This window comes from Micropterus salmoides, unplaced genomic scaffold (genome assembly GCF_014851395.1).
Source record: "Micropterus salmoides isolate LMB-PRFRI ecotype aquatic unplaced genomic scaffold, ASM1485139v1 Ms_hic_scaffold_11, whole genome shotgun sequence".
NCBI lineage: Eukaryota > Metazoa > Chordata > Actinopteri > Centrarchiformes > Centrarchidae > Micropterus > Micropterus salmoides.
In genome coordinates, this window is record NW_024040152.1 from 3974093 (window position 1) to 3987588 (window position 13496).

General features: G+C 38.9%; 1 long non-coding RNA gene and 1 pseudogene across 2 annotated transcripts; both read left to right on the forward strand.

Annotated features, from left to right (window-relative positions):
- The first annotated feature begins 276 nt into the window (after positions 1–276).
- LOC119896970 lies at positions 277–7013 on the forward strand (annotated as a pseudogene).
- A 3519-nt stretch (positions 7014–10532) lies between these two features.
- On the forward strand, positions 10533–13103 carry LOC119896843. 2 transcript variants are annotated; one of them, XR_005443288.1, is made up of 4 exons: positions 10533–10654; positions 12226–12343; positions 12579–12668; positions 13008–13103. It is a non-coding gene; the product is annotated as an uncharacterized LOC119896843 (long non-coding RNA). The 2 variants fall into 2 exon arrangements; XR_005443287.1 differs by lacking the exon at positions 12226–12343.
- Positions 13104–13496: the final 393 nt, after the last annotated feature.

Consider the following 13496-nt stretch of genomic DNA (forward strand, 5'->3'; position numbering starts at 1 on the left):
CAGCTTTACTCATGAAGGTGTTATAGTAACTTTACATCCAAACTGGAAATCCAACCTTTCATTTGGGAGATACTTAATAAAAAAGAAAACTGTTCATTAAGGGGAAATGTTGGCCTATAAAAATGCTCTATATGAAAAAGGGTCACCAAAAGCATTAATCAACAACTTTCAGCTAGTAAAAGTGTGAGCGGATGTTGGAGACACTAATTGCCACACAGAGAAGTTGCATCAGTGTCAAAATGAGGATGCTCTGTGGTTTAATGACAGGGGCTGATTTCTGTCTACAAGTCAGTTGGAACTAAACAGAAGGACTGTAGCGATGGCGGAGGAGGAGGTCAACTATGCTTCAGTTGTTTTCAAAACTAAGAAGCATTCCCCATCTGAAGGTAAGTTCAGTTGTTTGAATTCATTTTATTTTTTAAATCAAGAAAAGATCTTGAAACGCATCATGTCATTGATATGGATCAAATACTGTTTCCTTGTTTACACATCAATCTGCCTGGGCCCCACACAGCCCAGTCGTCAATTGTATGGCTGGATCTGTATGTGATCATCCTCTTCATGTGATTTCTTGCACTGGTATTTTCTTCAGTAAAACTGGTTAGTAAATGCATTTGAAAATTGGACTGTTCAGAACATGAAATAATATTAAAGCCATTGCCCTGTAAGTTTGTTGAGCAACAATGAACACATCTGCTTTTGTTTGATAGCGCCCATTTATGTAACAACACTGGAGATTCCACAGACCACAGCTATCAAAAACCAGTCAGGCACATGTGTAATGAAGTGGTTATTTTAAAAGTGTTTCTCTATAAAATGCATAATTTCCCTTTCATGATCCGCTAACTGTGAGAGAATTGGATCATCTTACGTTTTAGCTGCCCTGTGAGGGTCTACAGCAGAGGTCAGAAATAGGCGGCCCGCCAGCACTAATATCAGGCCAGATTGCTTTGATAGCAGAAAAATAAAAGTAAAATAAATTGATAGCGGCTTGTGTCATGACAGCTACAGTTACTCACATAACCACTTCCTCTTAAATGATTGTGCCTACAAAATAATGTTGCAAGAATGTTTTTTTGCAGCAATGCTTTATGTCAGCTTATTGAGAGCTTTTACTTTGAAGAGTTCTGAAGGACATTCACAAGAGATCTGGCTTGCTTGACACACCTCTGAAAAAAACGTCAGTAAACGTGTGATTGGATTCCCCTGAATTTCCTCAGGGAAATGAAAATAAGCCTCCATTGGTTTTTGAATCCGGATCAAATGCTGGGATACGCACACACTGCAGGACATGCTTTTTTGTGAGCATGTGCAAAAGTGTCCTTATAATCAATTTGTTTAACATGGGAGAAAATCTATCTTACAACCTTCCTAATGGTAGTCCCGCACAGTCCCAACTGAGTTAAGCCTGCACACAAGTAGCCTATACAAGGATTTCAAATAATTTGACTTTGTTCTGGCCAGCCATGTAATGGCTTGAAAATAATTTGGCCCAAAGACTTATTTGCCGACCCCTGTTCTACAGAATACAGTTCTGGGAAAAACACTGAATTACTTTTAATTCTAAAACAAGATACTGGGACAGTCACAATAATTTCAAATGTTAAAATAAGCCTCCAAAAGCCTTTACAATTTAGACACTATACAGTAATTAACCACAAGATTGTGTTCTTCAACCTTTCAGCTAATAAGGAGGAGGAAACTGTGTACAGTGATGTGAAGGTGCGAAGCAAAACAACCGAAAAGACTGCTGACACAAACAGTAAGTTGTAAAGAAAAATGTACACAGCATTCAGTAGAGTATATCTATTAATACTACTATTACTGCTACAAATACTACCTCAGATTTATCGTTATTACAACTATTAAAAGGGAACTAATAGGGGGGTCATGAGGAGTACTGCTCAGCCTGTGAAAACAGTAGGAGCTTTGTTAATAACTTAGAGACTGCTAATTTTAACAAAGACTTACAAACTGGGGGTGTGGAGTTTAAAAAGATGTTGCTGTTTTGCTGCCTGTAATCATTCCTCCTGTTTGTACTGACCATTAAGAGATCTTTTCTAATGTGCTTCGAATATAAGAGATGGGAGAGAAAATGTCTTTGTTCTGTGTAGAAATGTATTCCCAGGTTTATCTGAAGCTAATATGAGCCTAGCAGTCTGAGTTAGTCACATCAAGAGAACACCTTTCCTATCATTTACTTACTAACTTTTTAATGTAACAAAGCTATTTTGTAGTGAAAATACTCTAACTAAGTTACCCTCTTGATTTTGTTAACTCAGACTCAGCAGGGGTTGTAGCCAATTATGTGGTCTGGTCGCTGCCACACTGACCACTGCTCTCTGTCACACCAACCACTGGTCGCTACCACAGTCTCTAAGGGAAGGCTCCTTTCTGTTCCTTGTTACACAAACTGTGGCTGTACACATTTAAAAAAGTCAGTTTCAAGTTTTTATACGGTCTATGGTTCCAAATTAGACCTTAGATCATTTAAATTATCTCAACTGGCAGATTATACAGTTTTTTTGTCTAATAGAGAGGAATGGATCAAAGCAATTAGATGTGTTGAGGAATTTTCGACTGTATCAGGCTTAAGAATGAATTTGAACAAATCTGTTTATTAGGCTACCACTTAATGAATGTGAACTATCAGAAGTTAATGATAAACCTGTGATACATACTTGGGTGTGATAAGAATGAAAAACTCTGCAATAACCTAAACTTCAGCCCTATGATTAAACAAATAATGAAAAGGTTCAACATGTGGTGGATGAGGCATCTTACACTGAATGGTAAAGTTCTACTATCTAAAACTGAGGGAATATCCATATCTATGTATCCTTATCACTGGAAATGCCTACTGAAATATACAAAGAATTAGATAAGATCTTATTTAATTTCATTTGGAGGAAGAAATGTCATTATACCCTATGCAACATAAAAATTGAGGTCTGGAGGTTTTAAGTTTTGAAACCTTAAACAAAGTTGCTAACTAAGTTGATAAAATGGCCTGGAAATGAATAGATAGTATTTTATTTGCATGATTGCCGTTATTCAATTTAAAAACACCAAAGTATGAAGAACACATCGCAAACCAGACTTAATCTTTTACTTTGGCGAGAGAGGGCATGAGACGAGGCTCCTCAGTCTTGGGTTGCTGCCACACAGACCACTCCTCGCTGCAGTGGTCGGTGTGGTCGCTGCCACACTGACCACTGGTTGCAGTTGGTTGTATCTACTGATACATCTTTATCATAATTCTTTGTTAAATATACTATGTTACCTACTCTTATTGTTGCATATACATTGCGGTTTGTGTGGTTATAGCCTATCTACAGTAACAAATATATCTAGATCATAAAACTTTGTTAAATACAGCCTACTAATTTTGATTAACTATATTCTTATTGTTAAAATCAGTCTAGCTTGGATTCAACCAACAAGTGGTCACCACACTTTCCTTCACAGGTGACAACACTGGCCTTCTTCTTGAAGGCAAGAAACAAAGATAGAGAGATTTATTACTGCAGGTTAACCACACAAGAGTGCAACAGTAAGAAAATAGGCATAATCAATAATATTATAGGCTATATTTATCAAAGTACTGTGATCTAGATAGATGTAGCCTACTGTAGATTAGCTAAAACCACACAAACTGCAATATACTGTAGGCCTACAGTGCATCAATAAGATACAATATAGTATATTTTACAAAGTATTGTGATCTAGAAAGATGTACACACTTTCATTCACAGGTGATAACACAGGCCTTGTTATAGGCAAGGACTAAAGATAGATAGATGTAGGCTATTACTGTAGGTATAACCACACAAACTGCAATATATAGTGCAACAATAAGAGTAGGCATAATCGATAATATATTAACAAAGAATTATTGTATGTATTACAGTAGATATAACCAACTGCAACCAGTGGTCGGTGTGGCAGTGACCACTGTCTTTAGCGCCCCTAGTGGCAGCGACGTCACAGCGACCAGTGTGGCAGCGACCACTGTCTTTAGCACCCCTAGTGGCAGCGACGTCACAGCGACCAGTGTGGCAGCAGTGTGGAACCTCATGCCCACACGCACAAACACACACACAGCAGTCCACTACTTGCCCCAGATGTCTGCAATATTGCAACAAAGTTTGAGTTTCAATAGCGTGAAAAATGCCACCAAAGACTATTGCTCAAGGAGAGACGCAATTTCGCCCTTCATGATCGGTATAATATTTAAGTGTTATTATTTTACGCACTGATGGCCGCCGGCACACAGTAGCAAGCATATTATCATATGTAGCGCTGTACTAATTGGAGGATGCATCAAAAAGCCAATAATGCTAAACAAATAAGAAGCAGTCAATACATAGTCTAATTCTAGTTTCATGTTCGCTGGTCGCGGCCTTAACATGTTTGTTCAAAACTGTGAGCACGATAGTGGCTGATGGTGAAGAAATGCAGCCATCCTGTCAGTCATGCAGTGCGCTGCGTAAGGTAGTTCATCCGGAAAGTGCTCATGCTCATTTAAGTCTGTTTATCTTCTTAATGTAAATAATAAACAGATTTGTTCAAGTTCATTCTTAAGCCTGATTCAGTCGAAAATTCCTCAACACATCTAATTGCTTTGATCCATTCCTCTCTATTAGACAAAAAAAATTGTATAATCTGCCAGTTGAGATAATTTAAATGATCTAAGGTCACTTTAGGTCTAATTTGGAACCATAGACCGTATAAAAAATTGAAACTGACCTTTTTTAATGTGTACAGTCACAGTTTGTGTAACAAGGAACAGAAAGGAGCCTTCCCTTAGAGACTGTGGTAGCGACCAGTGGTCTGTGTGACAGTGACCAGTATCTTTAGCGCCTCTAGTGGTAGCGACCAGTGGTCTGTGTGACAGAGAGCAGTGGTCTGTGTGACAGCGACAAGACCACATAATTGGCTACAACCCCCTCTCCTCAGACTGCTGAAGCCTTATACTTGTTTGTGTTGTTTAGTCTCAGCAGGACTTTTGCCAGACCAGAAAACAAACAGCAGAGGTCGCTGCTATCAGCAGGTGGCTTGTTGTTTGGGGATTCTTTGTGTCATTTTGCTGTTGGGCATCATAGCAGTCTGTGTCTACAGTAAGTATACAAAACAGGTAGTCTATGCAGTACCTCAGACTTGAGACACACCTGGAAGAATAACAGCACCAGATTTCCTCTGTAACCATCACTATAACCATAACCAGAGGATCTTGTTTTAACACAATAATCAATGTAAAAATGCATGCAGAAACAAAGGCTACGTTCAGACTGCAGGCCAATTTGACCCAAATCCGATCCAATTTTTTTGCCCATATGTGACTCAGATCTGATTTTTTTATGACAGTGTGAACAGCCCAAGTCCCATGGAATCTGATCTTTTCCAGTTCGGAATTGGGCCACTTCCATATGTGGTCCAAATCCGATACAGATCAGATCTTTTTAAATGCGACCTCAGTCTCGACACTCTCAACACGCATTTGATGCGACTTTGACGTCACTGGAGCCGCGTGGAACGAAAAGCTCCACAAAAAGCCTTTATCAAACATGTGGCTCTCTAATAATAAACAATAATAAACTGGAGTCTCCCGCGAGCTAACCTGAGCTAACCCCTGTTGCTCCGTGTTTACTTCTGTAGCCTGCAACAGCGTGCTGCTTGTGACGTCTTGTCATTTTTCTGCGCATGCGGGTCACTTTCAGGCAATTCAGACTGGAGTTCGATGCGGGCCACATTTAAACTATAATGTGAACTGTCAAACAAAAAAAATCAGATCTGGGAAAAAAATCGGAATTGAGCGTTAGCGTTAAGACCTGCAGTCTGAACGTAGCCAAAGTAAGTAATAGGACAGTTCTTGTTATGCAATTGTTATTTTCAACAATGTGCAACCATTTCTTCCACATTCTGTCCATTGTAATGTACAGTGCAACATCTCTGCAAACTCTCAGAAGATGAAAACTTGAGGATCCACAACAATCTGTCCGTCCAGTTTCACAATCTGACACAAGCCTATACTGTCTTAGAAAGTAAGATTGTAAAACTGACTGCAGAAAACCAGAACCTGACATCACAAAACCAGCAGCTGGAGTCACAGAGGAACAACTTAACAGAACAAATACGAAACATGGAGACAAATTGGAATGAGCTCAACGTCAGTCGAGCTCAGTGGAGCATTGATGCCTACTGCCCAAAACCACAAAACCAAAGTATGTTCAGATCCTGTTATTAAGGTAAAAAATAATACTAATAACATAATGCAGTAACAATGTTTATTGGTTGGTCTCTGTTGTTTCAGACAGACAGTGTAAAGCTTGTCAGGATGGCTGGTTACCTCCCAGTCCAGCTGCTATGGGATTAATGACCCTGATGTTTCTGGTCAGAAAACCTGGGAAGAAGCTCGAGAAAACTGCAGAGGAAAGATTTCAGATTTGGTTGTTATAGCTGATCAAACAGAGAAGGTAATGAGAAATTTATGACAGCCTACATTCAATGAAAATGTATTTTCACACTGAGTTTGTAGGCCACAGTGTGTTAATTTAAGTATAGTGTTTAAATATCTGATAACTGTCTCTCTGTTGTCAGACATTCATCAATGATAACAGTTGGGGCAGTTCAGGAACCAAGGGATACTGGATTGGCCTGAGAGCTGAAGATGGGAAATGGAAGTGGGTCGATGGAAGTGATCTGACTGAAAAGTAAGAGACACATTCATAAACATTTTGAAGCATAAAATCTATCAGCCTGCATCTAAACATCATGTTCTTCCCTCAGCTCCTGGATACAACAACCTGCTACCAACGGTCAGTGTGTAATTTCTGTCCAGAGAGAAGGATGGAAATCAGTGAGCTGTGGTGACAGAAACAGATGGATCTGCAAAAGAAGGCTTTATCTCTTTAAACACTGCAGTCATACTTGAGAAGGTTACTGGGGACTCTGTAAAGATTCATTACATGGAAGACAAAATCAACCGGCTTATAAATATTAAAGTACAAAGACTTTTTAACTCTTGTTTTTCAAAACACAATTTATTTAAAATATTTTTACATTTTAATAGAAACAAGCAAATAACTTATTAGTAGTAAAAAAGATTATAAACCTGTTTGTGTATTGCTTTTGTGTTTCACTGCAGAAAAACAGACACTCAGATCTAATGTATATGAGCAGTTAAATAATGGATTATTTTTATTTATATTTTAAATACAGTCACTGAATGTGCTTTTCTTCTGCTTTGTTAGAGATGCAGTGCTTATGATTTGTGCAGTAAAGATCTCCAGTTTATTCCCATTTTTATTTACCCCTTCCACCTATCCTCACATCCTCACTTTCTTTCCTTCTTTTCATATCACTGATTGGTTCTTGCTTTCACCTTTCATCTCTCCTCGTTCACCTGTTCACACTTTGTTTAGGGACCGCACTCCTTTTCACTCACTCTTTGACTTTCACATTTCTTTTTTCTCAAATTATTATTTTGATTTATTCTTGAAATGAGAACACATCATTGACATCAATAGATGCCACATGCACATTTAAAGAGGTTGCTTCCTCAAATAAAAGACACAAAACAGTAATAATAATGTATAATGTACTTCGCATACATCTAAGACAAGGAAAAAGGATCTTATAACGGGTAAAAAACGTAAACGTAAATGTACGAGCTTCAGTGTGGTTTGCAGAGGTCCACAGCTATGGAATGAAATTGATTATACTATAAAAATACTACAAAAGGACCTTAAGACGGCAGCTACTAGAAATAGATGTTCAAGCTACAATTACTTAATGGCTGGGGACAACATTTAGATGATGATTTGTCTTTTGATTGTGGAATCTGTTTAAAATGTACTGCAAATCTTATTTATCAGAGTTTCTATTCAATGTACGTTTACCTACCTAATTAATGATGGACTGATACAAATTTTTATATTCTTGTCTGTTTGTTTAGGGACCACTAGGATTACGGTAGCTTAGTTTTTAGGGTATTATGTTGGTACATTTTTGGAATACTTAATTGTAGTATATATTTAGATAATATCTTAATAGTTTAAATATATGTTAAATTATTTCCTTACTTTCTGGGCCCTTAGATACAAGCTTGAGATAGCTTATATGGGTGTCACTATTCACAAATCAGTATAATTTTTATGATTGTACTGTAATATAATGTCTTGTTGTTGTGAATAAAGTATTGAATGAATGCATTCCTGCACTTTGTTAAATTTTTATATTTTGAATGTATATTTTGTTACCCGCTGTCTGAAATGATGGAATTCAGTAAGTGATTAATGCTCAAATTGTTCTGTGGGAGGACCCCAGTTTGTCTGAATACAGATCACCTTATTTGGTCACAAAACAAAGAAAATACCACTATCACATTATTGATCACCTATGCCTCAATGAAATCACAAGTTGTTTGTATTGACTAAAATTACCTCCCTGCTGTTATATGCCTTTGCCAATGAGTTAAGTTGCAGTTTGTAACCATCACTTTCTGTAGTGTTGTAGTACTCGAGACCAGTCTTAAGACCACTTTTTGATGGTCTTGGTCTCGTCTCGGATTCGACCGCATTAGTACTTGGTCTTTCTTGGTCTTGGACATTGAGGACTCGGGATTATATTTCAAGACCAGTGAAGACCATAACTTTGGGAGTATCAATACAATGCTTTTGCATTGTCTAATTTATTTGTTAACATACTTCCTTTGACTGGATGTAAAACTCATTGCTTCAAATGCAACCAATAACCCTAATGAAAAATGTGTTGTTCCCATTAATGACTGTCCCCCCTCCCTGCGATCGTAAACATGGAAAAGGAGTGTTGAATAAAGACGCTTGTGTTGATTTCAGCTCTTAGTGTTTGTATGTGGGTGTTTTAAAGGGAATGTGGATCTTTCAGTTCCATCAATTTGAGAAGTACCTATGATCTCGTTCCACATTTTATTGTGTGTGTGTAATGTGGGGAAATGGTCTGGACTCGGTCTCGCTCTCCCTCGGTCTTGGTCTCGACTTGGTCTGAGCCCCTAAAAGTCTTGGTCTTGTCTCGGTCTTGATAAACTCTGGTCTTGGTCTTGACTACAACACTAACATTCTGTACCTGCTTCACTCTATTGCACTGCAGCTGCTCTCATCGCTTTTCCTGCTAAAAAAGCACTCTGAATCTACAGAGGCCTATTTTTTTTAGAACAGTTTTGTTCAAGCCAGACCAGGGGCCTGTACCACAAAGCAGGATTTGAGCTTACCCTGATAACTTCGGGGTTAACCCTGGGTTTTCAGTACCAGTTAACTTCTTACCAGGGTAGATGGCCATGGTAACTAATACAGAACAGCACATTTTCAGTGTGTATGTGCGCACATTGTCAGTGCGTGTGTGACAGTTTTATTGTGATAACTAATAAGCGTATGTTACGATAATAACTAGGTTAAATTTGGCTAGGATTAAACTAACGGATTAAAAGACTATTGGACATCTACTCAACCACAGAATGCCGTTGGTTCCTTACTGCTTGTTGTTTCTCCGGTTGGTTGGTGTTCGGCCGGCCTCACGCTGCACTGTAAAAATGTTTGTAGAATTTGCGGTAAAAAACTGTCAAATAGCAACAGTAAAAGACCATAAAAATAAAAATAGTATTTCACCGTAGTAGATACAGTGACCTTTTTTCTGTGTCACCTATCCACTGTCTCAGAGAGTAGTCAAGAAATGAGGTCTCTTTAAGTGGATCCATCCATCGTCAACCGCTTACCCTGCGTACAATCCCAGCTTACATCGGGCGAAAGGCAGGGTACACCCTGGACATGTCGCCAGTCTATCACAGGGCCAAACAACCCAGACTCACACCTTAGGACAATTTAGGGTCACCATTCAACCCAGGCCACATGTCTTTGGATGGTGGGAGGAAGCCGGAGCATCCGGAGAGAACTCATGCAAACTCCACACAGAAAGGCCTGGAACAACAACCCACAACCTTCTTGCTGTGAGGCGACAGTGCTAACCACTGCACCACCGTGCCGCCCTCTTTAGGTAGAGTTTATACAAACATTGACAAGGAAGGGAAACATGTTTATTCTCGCTGTGATTATGGACCCTCGCCAAAACTGCCCCCCAGCAGTAAGATCTGGCCTGTGGACAGATTATGGTGATTTGATAGCATCAAAAAATAAAAGTTAAAAAATACTTTGAAAGTGCTGCCTGCTTGATACACCTCTGAAAGAGCCGTCAGAAACGTGATTCCCCTAAATCTCTGCCTGGAGGTACTGGGGAAATGAAAAAGCATCCATAGGTTGATGGATGTGGATCAAACACCAGAACACACTCACTGCAGCACATGCTTTGTTGTGAGTATGTGAAACAGTCCTTCAGTAAGTCTCAGTTATTAGGGAAGTATCATTTTGTGTGTTTTACTAAGAGGAATTTCATGTTTTTCTTTGTTGTGTCTTTAGCTTTGTCAGAAAAGAACAAAAAGGAAGCTTGTGAAATGTCAGTGTCGTAAGATATGGAACTTGTGTCTGACTTCTCTTCTCAGTAACACAGTATTACAGTAAGTCCCCCAGTTTACAGTTCAGATTTTCCTTAAAGCCCTCACACAGGACTGCAGCAGGATTTAAACATCTGTTCAAGATGAACAGAAAAGCACTGAAGGCAACTGGTAACAATTCTACTTTTAGTATTTTGTACATTTTTGGGGTGGTTTCCTCAATGTATGATGCTTCTGATTTTTGATTACACCTAAGCACCAAAGGATTTTAAAATGCCCAAATTCATTATCTGGTAAGGGAAATGTTGTTGTTTAGAAGTTAATGCTGAGTTGTTGTGATAGGTTGCCTCCTCATTAACCCATGCTGTTTGTCTGTAGCATCTTCTTACACTGCTGAACTGTATGCTTTTTCCATAAGGAAAGGAGTAGGATACTTTCTAATACACTGAAACATTGTCAGATTGTCATCTGCCTGTGATGCTTTGCAATTGCTTTTACAATGTCGAAACTGATTGAACCAAGCTGTTCCCCCTTTCTACCAGCAGGTGGCAGGAATTAAATGAAGGCCTGTACTGTGTCTTTATTAAACGTTTTGAATCCAGATTACTGATACAGATGTATTTATTGTTGTTCATTTCATTTGTTTTTTGATATTTATGTCTTATTTGCAGCCTAGTTATCATCTTCATCATTCACCCTCAGCGCAGAGTTAAACCTGCATGCCCTTCTGTTCTAACCTAGTTCTAATACTGCTGTCAGCTTCTCAGCAGCTCTGACAACAAGCACGCCTCAGAAATGTCCTATTGTCACCATCTGGCCAAAAGAAGGATTTACCAGTGTGCTTTATACTGTGAGAATCTTTCTTCTCCATACACATTCCAGTGTGTATAACATATAACACTCCCACTGTGTCATGCAAGTGAAGAGCAATCACAAAGGTTTTCCATACAACATTTATTCAACATATACAGTATAGCACATATATACTTTCAGTGGCATTAAATGTACAATCGATGGCTGTAGAACATTGACTCTGAAGCCATAAGGTAAGAACATTTTATGAGGTCCTCAAAAGAAATTCCAATAAAATAATTAAATTGTTTAAAAAACAGGTAGTCTATGCAGAGTATGTCAGCAATAACTGCAACAAAACGTTTTGGGTAACTTTGTCTGTAAAACGCTCTACCAAAACACTAAACAGAACTCAGGGTGTAAGGACAGGGCAAAGGTCAAAACTCTCAGAAGAAAAACAACAGAAAACAGCTGGAACTCTGTCACTAGGGAACAAGATGTCATCAGCGAGTAGTGAGTTTATACCCTGAAATGAGACACAAGATGAGTAACCCACAAAAAACAGGAAGTGGCTACAGATGAGGAAACTGAAAACATGACCTTAACTCAACATGACAATTCCACTGTTACGCCAGTGACCCACAGCTCTGTATCCCAATCAGACCTGGTGACCAGTCTAGTATCGAAACCCTTCACAAATACCTGAGTTAAAACAACTGGATGCCACACAACTTCCAACAAATAAATCTAATGTCACAGTATTCTGTCCCCCAGCTCGATGAACTCAAATCATGGCAAACCTAGGGGAAATAAGAACTTCTGCTAAGCCCTCAGCCAGGAATAGGGGTAGTTTGTGACCAGGGCTTGTGTTTTGAACCCCTGTAAAGAAAGTTGTTCAGTTATGTTTTCATCAAATATAGCCAAGGTTAAGTTTTTTATTTCAGCCACAGATCAGGAGAAACTTAGCCATGCCTTTATCTCCTCCTGCCTCGACTACTGAACTCCCATGATCTGTACCTCTCTCAGAGGTAATCGAGGAAGAAGCTGACTATGTTAATGCAGCAGCAGGTACCGTGGATAGAATGGTCACTTTGGGTGCATTATGAACATCATATATCATAAATGTAATATTGTTAAGCAGAAGATTCATTTATCAACCATGATGTTAAAAAATGTGATAGTGATGAAATATTAAAATGTAAATGTTTAATGGTTCCTCTTGTTCTACACACATACATACACATTTTACTACGTTATATCATGTTGTTTAAGTGTTACATCTGAATTCTTATTTTTCTGTCAGATCAGAAGTTCCTCTCCTTCACTCCGTCTTTTCCACCAGTGGCAGTGTGCTGGGTGATTCTGTCAGTGATTATGGCCCTTCAAATACACTGTGAGTACCTTCTATGTGAATGTCAGTTCAAATCTAAGTGTTGTTGTTTTAGTTTTTAAGATGGGTTCATATTTTTTGTCTGTTTTAAAACAATAGTCAGATGCTTATATGTACACTGAAACAGATTCAGTATGAACAGGGGAATAATTACAGCAAGAAAACACAGTTTCATTGTTCATCATTTTAAGATGGATTGGAAACGTGTGAACCTTTCCTTTAATGTCTTTTATGATCACAAAGCACTTCTTTATTTGTGATGTTTTAAAATGTGTTTTTTTAATAATCTTGCCTTTGAACAAAGTGTCAAAACCCAACACCTTCCTCTGTCTGCCATTGTAGTTACCTCTGTCATTTCTGAACACAACGCCAAGCTGACTGCAGAAAACCACAACTTGACATCACAAACCAGGATATGGAGACACATATCAACAACTTCCTTTTAAGAGGCAGAAACCTCGAGCAGAACCATGGCTCAGGGTGGGCGGCCATCTGCCTCGACCGGTTGGGGTGAAGGAGAAAGAGAGAGAGAGAGAGGGAGAGAGGGCAGGAGAGGAACAGAGAAAAAGAGAGGGATGGAAGGAGAGAGAGAGGGAGGCAGCCTACACAATATACACACAGAGGTACAGGTGATGTTGCTATAGACTAAATGAAAAATGGTACAGATATTTATAGTAGTGTTAATGAAAACAATTGTAATGTTAATGATTATAATAACAATAATAATAGGATTAGTAACAATAGTTGTTGTAGCAGAGGGTGTCGAGCAGGAACACAGGATCAGCAGGTGACCCGCAGCCACAGATCCAGACTCCACAGCTCCAGAGCCAG